This window comes from Siphateles boraxobius, unplaced genomic scaffold (genome assembly GCF_051911475.1).
Source record: "Siphateles boraxobius isolate OS27281-9 unplaced genomic scaffold, OSU_SipBor_1 22, whole genome shotgun sequence".
In the NCBI taxonomy this organism is placed as follows: domain Eukaryota; kingdom Metazoa; phylum Chordata; class Actinopteri; order Cypriniformes; family Leuciscidae; genus Siphateles; species Siphateles boraxobius.
Genome location: NW_027508833.1, coordinates 23460128 through 23471995, shown reverse-complemented (window position 1 = coordinate 23471995; position 11868 = coordinate 23460128). Strand labels below are relative to the sequence as shown.

Below are 11868 nucleotides of genomic sequence, written 5' to 3'. Positions count from 1 at the left end.
TATATATTATAATACATTACATACATATGTAATGAAAAATTCTTATTCATTACATTAATATTAAATACCAAAAATATTAATAATAAACATTAATATTATATGTTTTATTGGAATCAAATTCCAAGTGTACAAGTGTTATTTGTGTGACGCAAGTCAACAAGATGCAAATGGAACTGTTTCGAGAAATATGAAAGTGCGTTCAAACTTCCGATCATTTTGTTGCTGCAAATCATTTGAATACAAATACCTCTTACATGGTAAAGAAAAACGTTTATTCAATGAATTTCTGGGTTAATGGTTTGCTCTGGCTGCAAGATAAGACTGAGTTTGTTTGGTCCAGTACAGTAAGGGGAGAAATGAGAACCTGACCACCTGCATTACCTTGACCTCCACATTCTCCAGTTCATTAGTGAAATGGGCAGAAAAATGCATAAAAAAGTGCAAACTACAGCTAGTGCAGATGCTACAGACAACTTAGACAAACTCAGCATTTTAAAAAGCAGCACAGTGAGCGAACGCTCCCAGTATATAAAGTAGCTCTCCTGACAGATCCTGCTGAAAACGAGGAAACAGCAAAATGTCACTTTGAAAGTGATATCAGGGGGAAATTACTTGAGCTCATTAGTACGGACTACAATCAGTGTCATGTTACTAAGCCCCATTTTTCAGTTCAAGTCATCCCTATAGTGTCAGAGATTTACACAATCAGCAAACCACGGCGACAGACAAAGTGTAGTAGACTATCAGAGTGCTTTTGTAAAGTGAAAGACTTTTCCGTTCACTCAGGCACTTCAAAGTGTTGGGCAGCGTGTGCTGTTTTGTTAGACAGACTGTGTGTTCTCAATGAATCAATAGTAATGACCTTCAGATAACTGACAGAGAGTCATACTGTGTGCCCTGGGATAATACGCGCACACACACACTGGCCTGGACGGAACGTGGTGTCACGTATTTTGCGTGACAAACAAACTGGACGTTGCTTTTACAGGAGGTTTGTTTGCGTTAACTAAAAGCACTGACATTAAGCGTCCCCACTGACTGCTGTTTGTTTTTTGAAGGGGACGATATATCTTTAACAAAAAGCTGCTGTGAGATTTTGTTCAGCGTGAATACTAGATTCCCCCGACAAGGGCTAAGAAACGATAACACACTCTATTGATTGCAGCAAACCCCAAAGCGAGTGCTCGGCTCTTTACCCACAGTATTTGGCTTCAGTGGAAAGATTTGTACCAGCACAAGTCAAACAATTCAAACCCTTGGAGTGTTTTAGCAAACAAAATAAACAGCACGTTTATTGGACTCACAATTCATTTACACTCATGTCTCGATGTTCAAAAGCTTGGCCAGTAAAACCGAAGATACACAAGCAACAATAATATATATATAAATATATATATATATATATATATAGTATAAATTGCCATTATATATATATATATATATATATATATATATATATATATATATATATATATATATATTACATATAATTCATAATATTTTTAATTTTGTGTTTAATAGCAGAAAATGACAAAAAACTACTACAAATATTGCAATTATAATTAATGTTAATTAAAATAATTATTAATAAATAATTGGATAACAGGCCTATGGATTATTGCATTGTGTCATGTAATATTTTCCAGAGGGAAAGATCTTTTTTTTCCTAGCAAAAAAAAATCTATTTTCTTCTGAAAGCAGTGAATGCATTTATTCTTAGCACAAACTGACATTCTCCACCTAATTAAGCTGTCAACTTTCCATCAGCGTGTTTTAAACCATACCTGGACCAACTACAAAGATAAATTGCACCATGAAATTCAATCCTTAAATGGTCTGTCCAGTAGATGCTCTGATGGAAATCAAAAAGAGGGGAGTAAAAGAAATGAACAGGATGGAGCCAATAAAAAGGATGAAGGAAAGGGAAATATATCAGCTGGTAAAGAAAGAATATAATAATAATTATTATTAATAATAATATTATTATTACTGTATTAGCACAGAAAAATAAAAACCACATACAATATTATTATTATTATTATTATTATTATTATTATTACTACTACTACTACTAATAATAATAATAATAATGATAATAATAATACCAAGTTCTGGAATGAAACTCTAGATGGCGCAGGCTGATAGGTCCTTGACTCAATTTGGTAGTTTTCACATTATTATCTACATACCGCAGCTGATTGGTTGCTATTGCATCAGCGGCCAATGAGCTCCGTCAACACATTAAAATACCAGTAGTCTCGCTGTAAGCAGTCTACAGCACACTTTCAGAAACCCTCCACCTTCCCCAGCTCCACCTGTATCTGCTACCTGGGGTTGTGTGCAGCAGCAGAGTCTTACATGCTCCCAGCAATGTCTGTGAATGTACTGGCAGTAGTAAGTCTCTGTACTTGCTCTGCAGCAGCAGCAGCAGGATAGCAGATCTATTCCACCAAGACCAAATACATTAACATTGACATATCCATTAGCATTACTATGCTAATCTCTCATGACAGAACTACTACTACTACTATTACTGTAGGGGCACAGAAAAATATAAATCGCAAAAAAAGCTTTTCTACTACTACTAATTATTATTGCTAAAAATAATAAAAATTAAAACATTTTTAAAAAATTGGGTGCTGCATATTTTATTTTATTTTACTTTACCAAACATTACCAAGATGCTAAAATAACTTAAAAAGCTGAGTGTATTGGCATCTTTGTCTCTTAGGAACTGGCAAAAGTGTGTGAAAGACAATCAATTCTAATTACCATAGCATCATAAATCGTAGGACACAAGCCCTGCAGGAAAATCTTCTATTGTTGAACTGACTAAATTCAGTTTCTCACGAGAACATGACATTTTGACAGTTTCAAGAGAGTGAAAAAAATAAATCTATTGATGAGCTAAAGTTGCACCCCTGAAATATTAGTTATATGCCTAAATATGCAGTGATTATGATCATTATTTGAGTACTATTGGTATGTGTAGTCAAAATAAAGCTTCCAACAGGGACACATCCAACTTTAAAGGGTGTGACGTGTGATCCTCCGAGCATCAGATTATTCATATACGCTCCGTGGAGAAGAGGCTGCACTGGTCTATCTTTCCAAATGTTCTGTAATCAGGAGAAATCAATAGGTTTCAGAGCACTTTGCCTCAGATTTATCTTCATCTCCTGACAGCTGCTGTGTCCGTCTGAAGGCCAGCTCAATGGCACCAGCCAGTAGAGTCTCCAATCAGAGAGAGGGGCTGAAAATGGGAAAGGAGAGCCAGGGAAAAGGGGGGAAAGCACTTGGATTACACTGGTCTCCTAGGCAACAGGCAATGGTGGAGTATATAAAGACTGTTTGATAGTCTTGGCAGAGAGATCTTTTATTCTTCCTAAGAAGCACAGGCCTCTGTAGATGCTATATTCCATTATGAGAAGTAAAGTTAATCCTATCAGTTCCCGAGCAAGACGAAAGACCTGCTATTATGAAGCACCCCCCTCCCCTCGACCCGACTGTCCAGAGTCCCCCTTTCATGCTCACGACTTTAAATATGTGAAAAAGGAACTGTGAGGAAATACACAACCCAAAGTTTTGGAGCCATCGTTATGAGATAACAGTCAACTATTTCATGTTATGCAAAACATAATTTAACAAAAAATCCTGTTTTTTTCTTTACTACAACTGCTCGACTGCTCAGATTTAAACAATTTTTTTAAATTCAGCATACAACTGAAAGATACGTTTGTGCTACAGACGTGTGCGATAACTGATTAATTCATATGGCTTGATATGGAGAAGAAAGTGCACTATTACATTTTAAGCTGTAACTTTTACTTTTATATAAAAAAATCAAATCAATTTTATTTTAGAATTGTTTTATATTTACATATTAAAAGCTTTTATTATTATTTTCAACTAGCTTATATTACTATTTATAGTTCATTTTTAATTTAATGTCAGTTTTAGTTTAAAATTAGTAATTTTACTGTTCGAGTGTAAACATTTTTTTTAAGTTTAAGTTGTTCATCTAATATTTCTATTTTATTTTATTTAAATTTTAAAAAATGCTGGTTTATTTTTAGTTAACTATATTAACTCTGTAATTAAACTGATGTACTATATAACAGTTTCATATCAGTTATTGGCAGAGATATTTTAATTAAATGTATTGGTCGAAATTGGATGTATATCTTTGCCGTCATCTCACAGTCACTTAAAGTTAATCTTTAAAAAAATAACTAACAATTTCATAATCTGACATCTGAAATGGATATTCATTTTCCTACTGTACCTTATGATGTTTTGATACCTAAATTCACATACAGCATACAAAATTATCGCTTTTAGTGTTTTACTTTTAATCAATTTACACAAAATAGTAGAATTTAATGTTGACCATGTATTAGTCACTACCCAAACCATGAAAAGTCTTTTGCCTAATCAACCAAACAGTTTAAGAAAAAAATTACATTGAATGAGGGACCCAAGCCATTTTTTTGGGGAGGATAATAGCATAGGCTCTAAACTGGACCAGTAGCCTAACTAACAACCCTAGCATGCTTTCCACTTTTACAGTGAAAGCAAGGATATAACAGAGAGGAGGAAACTGAATTGTGCTAGAAAACAATTTCTCTATTTCTGAAAAAAAAAAATCACTTCAACAGCAGTGTGCTGACTTCCTAAATTGAGTGTGTTAATGTTCTCTTGCTAAGGTGATCTATATAAATGCAGACATCGACCGAGCTGAAACATGGATAAATCAAGTTGTCCAAAAGGACATCATTGCTTTGGTCTCAAAATCCCAGCAGTCATCAGCTGCTAATGGCTGCGGCCCCAGAGTCGTCATCTCCTCTGAGGCTCTGCGGATTAAATCACATAAAGGAACCAAGTATCAGTGAGCTCGCTTTGTGATTGGTCGAGACGCGATGACCTCGTTCATATTGGCTGAATTCTGCACACAATGGCATTTTTTAAAGCAGGTCTATATTGTGCAGTTCTGCAGCGAAGCGTTAAGGGGCCGATGACTCTACTCACCTTCAGAGGCTCTCAGTGCATTAGGAAGGGCATGAAAGGTCATTCATAATGAGGGCGTTTGGGGAGGGGGATCTATTCACTGAGATGAATCCAACATCAACTCCATCCAACTCTCACTCTTTCCTTTCAATTTTTTAAGGGTGTTCAACTTATTCTGATGGCTGAAGTGAACATGAAGATGCACCGTGGCAGTGTCTCAGAACAACACACCACACCTCCAAAATTCAACACGAACGCCTGTTCCAGTGAACATACTTTCATCATCCATACAAAACAACATAAAAAATCATTCCAACTCTGAACTCTGACTTGATGTCACAGTCAAAGCCAAGCAAATGTAAAATAGCTGATGTATGACTTTAGTTTAGGGTCCAATTCTCACTGTTAATTAGTGACTTATTAGCATGCATATTACTAGGATATTGGAGGTTATTAGTAATTATAAAGCACACATTATTCTGCATGGCCGTTCTACTGTACATGCCTTAATCCTACCCAATACTTAAACTTAACAACTACCTAAGAAACTGTTAATAAGGAGTAATTATGAGTTTATTGAGGCAAAAGTTGTAGTTAATAGTTAGTTAATAGTGAGAATTGGACCCTAAACTAAAGTGTGTATATATAAAATGCAAGGCAACCATAAACAGCCAAGCATACAACTAATGGACATTAACTGGCAGAATAATCAATTATTTCAATTATGAATATAAAAAAAGAATTATAATTGTTATTAAATAATACAAAATTACAATATATACACAATACGATATTCTAGTCTTTAGAAATTCTCAGGATTTTTTTTTAAATACAACTTTTGGATTTTTGGTGGGGGGTGAGGGAATCCTATACTTACAATATTTGTTTCTTTTGTATCCATTCTAGCCTGTTCTCCTAAAAAGTAAAATTTTTGCAAACCCTTTCAGTTTTCTTCTACATTCTTGCAACAGATCAACCCAATTAAAATAAATATCATCATAAGTTTTATAACCGTCTTTTAGCAGGAGTAGGAGTTTAAGATTGTGTTGCCTTATCTCTCCAGAAAAACAAACAAGAGACTCATAAAAAAAGCCAAACTAAGAGAAAACCACGATTAATAACTTAGTTCGACTCCAAAATTGGTCCCAATACAGAGGGAGGTTGAGAGAAGAGCAAAGAAAAAAACTAGGGTTTGCTAATGACCTGTGTAATCCTAATTAAAAAGGATTCCTTTGCAGAGCCTGAAGCCGTCCAGAGTACAGAAGACACAAAAGTATAAAGCTGATGACATGATAAACTGAGGCAAGTTCTGTTCCCACAGCGCAGTCCGTTCCAGAATAGCACCCAGGACAGAGTGTATGTGGGTGTAGGAGTGTGCGTGTGTGTGCATTCATGCCATCCTATGAGTGTGTGTGCCATGCACGAAGGGTGGCCAGATCAAGCCACGCTGAGATGTAGTCCCACAAAAATCGCCCACTCTCGAGCAAAACGTGCCTCTTGGCGTGCACGCACCATGTTTATTCTGATACGGTCACCGCACGCCGAGATCATACGCAAGCAATATGGTGTCCCCCACGAGTGCAGCATACGGACACGAGGCGTGAGGACACCGAGCTTTGGAATCAAATCAGTGACTCAACCTTGTGCAGGAAGTGAACAGATTCACATGCAATCACATTTTAAACAAAGTGACCTTTTATGCAACACAATCTTTTGCCTGCTAACTACATCGAAAGGTTCCCATTACAGAAACTGCATAATGTACATCTGTTTCAGTGAGACAGTAAATGAGATGAATAGGTGGGTGGAGCCATGAATGCTTAAGCTATTGAAAGTAATACTCATTATCGGTGTTTGTGTGTGTGCGTGTGCGTGTGCATGTGCATGATAGATATTGTTGCATTTTTGCATTGCGATATATTGTGACACAATATATTGTTACAACCCTAATATATATATACTTCAAGGTTTGGGCATTTGATCAAAAGTTTTGGTGCATATATATATATATATATATATATATATACATATATATATATGCACCAAAACTTTTGATCAAATGCCCAAACTATATGCACCAAAAAGTTGAGCTTTGCACCAAAAAGTTTGATCAAATGCCCAAACCTTTAAGTATGAGCAATAGACATGAAGAAAAAAGCAGTGCACCCTTGCTGTACATGTTTTGTTCATTTGAAAAAAAGCTGTTAGCAATTGTGGAGGGAGACAAATAGACACACAGATAACATGAGGACTGCTGAGGTTCCCTTGCATATGTGCCACCTGAAGCTCTGCCTAAAGGCACAGACAACTGACAAAAGAAGCTGATTTCCATAATGAGATGGTAAAGATTTCAAACACACAGGTTAGCTCATTTAACAACACTTCTCAACCTGATAGACTTGTATTCAACACACAAATTCAGATACACTGTTGTGTCGGTGAAAATACCTAATGACGAAGCACTCATGGGGCTATATCGGTGATAGACTAACAGACAAGTCAAGCAATCTCTAAAATTGCTCAATTGTACTGCTGAAATGACAGCATTAGCTGCAATTATCCTTTCATCTGTTCCACGTTACTCTTGTTAAAAGCGGTAGTCCCAACACGATCCATGCAGTCGCACAATTGTGCAAGGTTGTGCTTTTAAGGAATAGATGCCCAGCAAATTAAATTTCTGCAATTATTTACAGTCGTAAATAATGTTGTTCTATTTGACCTTCATTCTGTCGTGAGACACAAAAGGAAACATTTGTAATAATTGTACAGTTTTTTTTTTTCATGCATGTTCACTACTATTTAAAAGTTTGGGGTCATTATGATTTTTTATGTTTCTGAAAGATGTCTCTTATGCTTAGGCTGCATTTATTTAATAAAAAATGCCGTAAAACAGTAATATTGTGAAATATTATTGCAATTTAAGATAATTGTTTTCTATTATTCCTGTGATGTAAAGCTGAATTTTCAGCATCTTTACTCCAGTCTTCAGTGTCACATTATCCTTCAGAAATCAGTATTACAGTATACTTTATGCTGATTTGCTGCTCAAGAAACATTTATCATCAATGTTGAAAACAGTTGCTTAATATTTTTGTGGAAACCATGACTTTTTCTTCAGGATTCTAAATAGAAAGTTAAAAAGAACAGCATTTATTTGAAATAAAAATCTTTCGTAACATTATCATGTCCTTACTGTCATTTTCAATCAATTTAATGCATCCTTACTGATTATCATTCACTGAAAATGTTGTCATGCTCTAGCTGTTCTTAGCACATTCATGATGGTTCATGAAGTAGCAATGTCCGATTCATTAACAAATCATTTTTTAGCAATGTCGGATTCATTAACAAATCATTTTTTTAATAGTTTTTTCAATTCATCTTTTATTCAGTTCATAAATCACTCTAAATTATTTGTTCATGAATCTGACTGATCTGGTTCTCAGACAGTTATCCCATTACTTCAGAGGGCTTGAAAGCTCCATAGTGATAAGTTAAATTCTCCAAAATATCTCCTTTTTTTGTTTTCCACAATCATATCGCTTGCAACAAGATAAGGGAGAGTAAACAATAAGGGATTTTTCATCTTTTGGGTTCTTTAATCATGCTTTCCTTTTGCAAGATGCAATGGGCTAATAATGGTTGCTTACAACCATAAGAGAAAATATAAAACACTATAAAAATCACACAGTGAATGTTTTACTGCAAATTTAGTGGCCAGTGAGTCATGAGTCAAGTAAAGACAGAGTATGGAAAGCTCTTTCATTTTCTCTATCCTCACAACCTACAGATCCATGAAGTTCCTCAAAGTTTCCCTTCTTATCATCAAAACTAGTCTTATCTGTGCTGCCATATCGTTGGATAAACCCATGCTTGGACATCACGAAGCAACAAATTAGATTTTAGAGGTAAATCTCTTCTTGAGAGTTAAATCTATCATTAAGAGGAAGTAAAAGATTGAGATTCCGGAAGGTGCTGACACCCTGAGAGTCAGCGCCCGGCTCCGCGTCTGCTATTGATCGGCAGATACTGTGGTGTCAGCATTAGGATCCCTGGGGAGCGGACGCATAACCCTTGGTAACACAGCACAGCCTACGAAAGTTGGGCGAGCTGGTGACGTCAAAGGGATGTTCGCGTGCAAATCTCCCGCAGCTTCCCTCGCAACCAACATCTGTCCACAGGGAACATAACAGCTGGCCAGGGAACAAGTCAGTGAGCAGGCCGGCTTTATCTTACATCAACCTGGTTTTCAGAGCGAGGGATAAATCTTGTCACACGGATCAGCATTATCGGTGTGACCCTTCGTATAGATGGAGCGAGGATCAGAGAATGAGATATATTTCTGACACACTGATCTTTAAATAATTAAACTTCTAAACTCAATCAAACAGCCAGAACATCACTATTACAGTGCTGACAGTACAGAAAACACTAAACACAACTGGAAATGCCAATGGCGTGCTCTTCCATCCTGTGTTTCTTCATAAACGACTCCGCTGTTACCTGTTCAACTGCAAATCTTGTGTAACCTCGTCCTGTTGCTATGGAGATGACATCAACAATGGAAAAGACACATTATGATCAAAGCTCTGTCTATGTATAAACACCGATGCATGTGTCTGTATGTAGTCTTTGTAAGTGACACAACAGCTTTGGAGATCCACCCATATAACCACCACTCAGGTGCCAAGTTCAGATCCTGTGTTCATAACAGTGCCATGGAAACCAATGACAGGGTGTCATTTCTAGAGCACTCACTCTTCACCAGTCACAACGCATTATAGCAACATGCACTCATGAACCAAAGAGTTTGCACCACTCTAGCGCACAGGATTTCAGCGCAAAACCCTGGATTTGAAAACTTACCCAGTTATACCAAGGTTAAAATGTACCTTTAATGCAACATGCTATTGGATAAAAGCATCTACCAAATGCATTAAATATGAATATAAGCATTTATCCAAAAGCAGATTTATCTAAAGTTTATCAGTATGTGTATTCCCAAGGAAATTAACCCATGACCTTGGTGTTGCTAGTGCCATTCTCTACCAGTTATGGTAGACTGGTAAATTACATAAATAACATAAATTATTCTTTACTGATTAAACACAGCTTGCTTTAATGCAAATGAGGGTTATTACTAATGCTAACACTACTTGCTTGACACAATTTAAGATGCGCTACTACCAATGTTCCCTCTAAGCTGCGTCCGTGCGCGGCCGCGCACTTCTGATGCTGAGGCCGCGCAGTTCTGAAGCCGCGGCCGCGCAGAAAAGATTAAAATGCCACGCAGAGGACTGACGCGAAATGTGTGGGGAAATCCATTTGATTGTAGTATAAGTGAAAAATCATTTTAGTTCTCTGGTCAACCGCTATAGAGTGAAAACTGGTGAATGCAGTTTACAGGTTTCATAGAAAGAGAATGATGTGAGCACGTGTGATTGGCAGTGAGTCTTGCGTGCGGACCAAATAGCTCAATACGAGAGGCAACGAGAAACGCAGACATGTGAAATAAAATCACATCATAATGTTTTAAAGAAGAGTGGTTTGATTAAAGTGGTAGAAATAAATGTTGATGGACACAGAACGGTAACAATTACACACCCACCCGCGTGCAAATAAAAAATAGGCTATCATTAGTTTAAATCTATGTTTTTGTGTGTGTGTGGGGGGGGGGGGGGGGGGGGTTAGATTACTATAAAAGAGTTCACATATTCACTTTTCTTGAAAATATTTAGCTATTCAATCTATTTAAATGCTTCAGTTTGTTATATATTATAATAATATAATATGTAAACAAATTGAAGCATTTAAACTGATATATTATATCACTTCAAATACTTCAATTCGTTTTTTTAATATTATATTATATTAGGCCTATATTTTATTATATTATAAGCCTAAATAAAGAATCTCACGGGCTCATTGCCATTAAAACCCTTGAAACCCCCTGCTAACGAAAATATTGGACATTCATAAGAAATAAACAATCATTTAACTTTGATGGTTTAATGCTTCCTGTACACAATTAATTGACTGTACAAAAACACTTTATGTTTTTCCCAAACCATCTCAGTGTAACAGCTTACTTTTCTTTCATACTACATTCTATTATTGTAAAGAATTGAACTGTCCTGCAGAAGATTTTGTAAATTATTTTTCATAGGATTTCTTGGTAAAGACTGTACAGTTAACAGCACTGTGAAAAAAATATCAGGTAACCTAAATTGTGCTTCATTTAGTGACTTCTTAATTAACTGCTTGTTTTTCAAAAATATTATTTAATACCAATAAGTTACATCAAGGGTCAAATAAAATAGAAATGCCACATTCAAGTTAAAAGTTACAACTGAATGTTGAAACCATTGTGTTTCTACGTATGCTGTACAGGTCAGGTATAAAGAATATTTTTGCTCAGGTGGCGAAATATGTCCGCCCAATAGATAAAAGTTTTGCTCAGCAAGAAAAAAAAAATAGAGGGAACATTGGCTACTACCAGCTAGAATGCTGGCGGTAAAGCGATGCATTTAAAAAGGTTTTGTTTGTGCACATTTTAGTGATTACTGAAGCAGCAATTTTAAGACCCCTGTGTGAAAATTATACCTTTCGTATAATTTTAGCCATTGTGTAGGCACATTTACGTGAACAAGGTGCAACTGCCCCATGCAACACTAATTTTGTTGCCACATTTGCACAGTAACTTGATTTGCATAATTCCTTTGTGAATATGGTGCTAAAACAGTGCAGACAGCATGTACAAATGATGCTAGCAGCGGGTGCAGCTCATTCTCAATACGTAAAAAGCAGAAACAACATTTTCATGAGGTCTGGATCTTTTAATTTGATTCTCCTCTTGGCCGG

At 36.2% G+C, this 11868-nt stretch overlaps 1 protein-coding gene across 6 annotated transcripts in view; it reads right to left on the bottom strand.

The window, feature by feature from the left end:
- Positions 1-11868, bottom strand: part of foxn3 (forkhead box N3) — a 120024-nt gene that overhangs the window by 51189 nt on the left and 56967 nt on the right. The gene's annotated exons all lie outside the window — the stretch shown is intronic.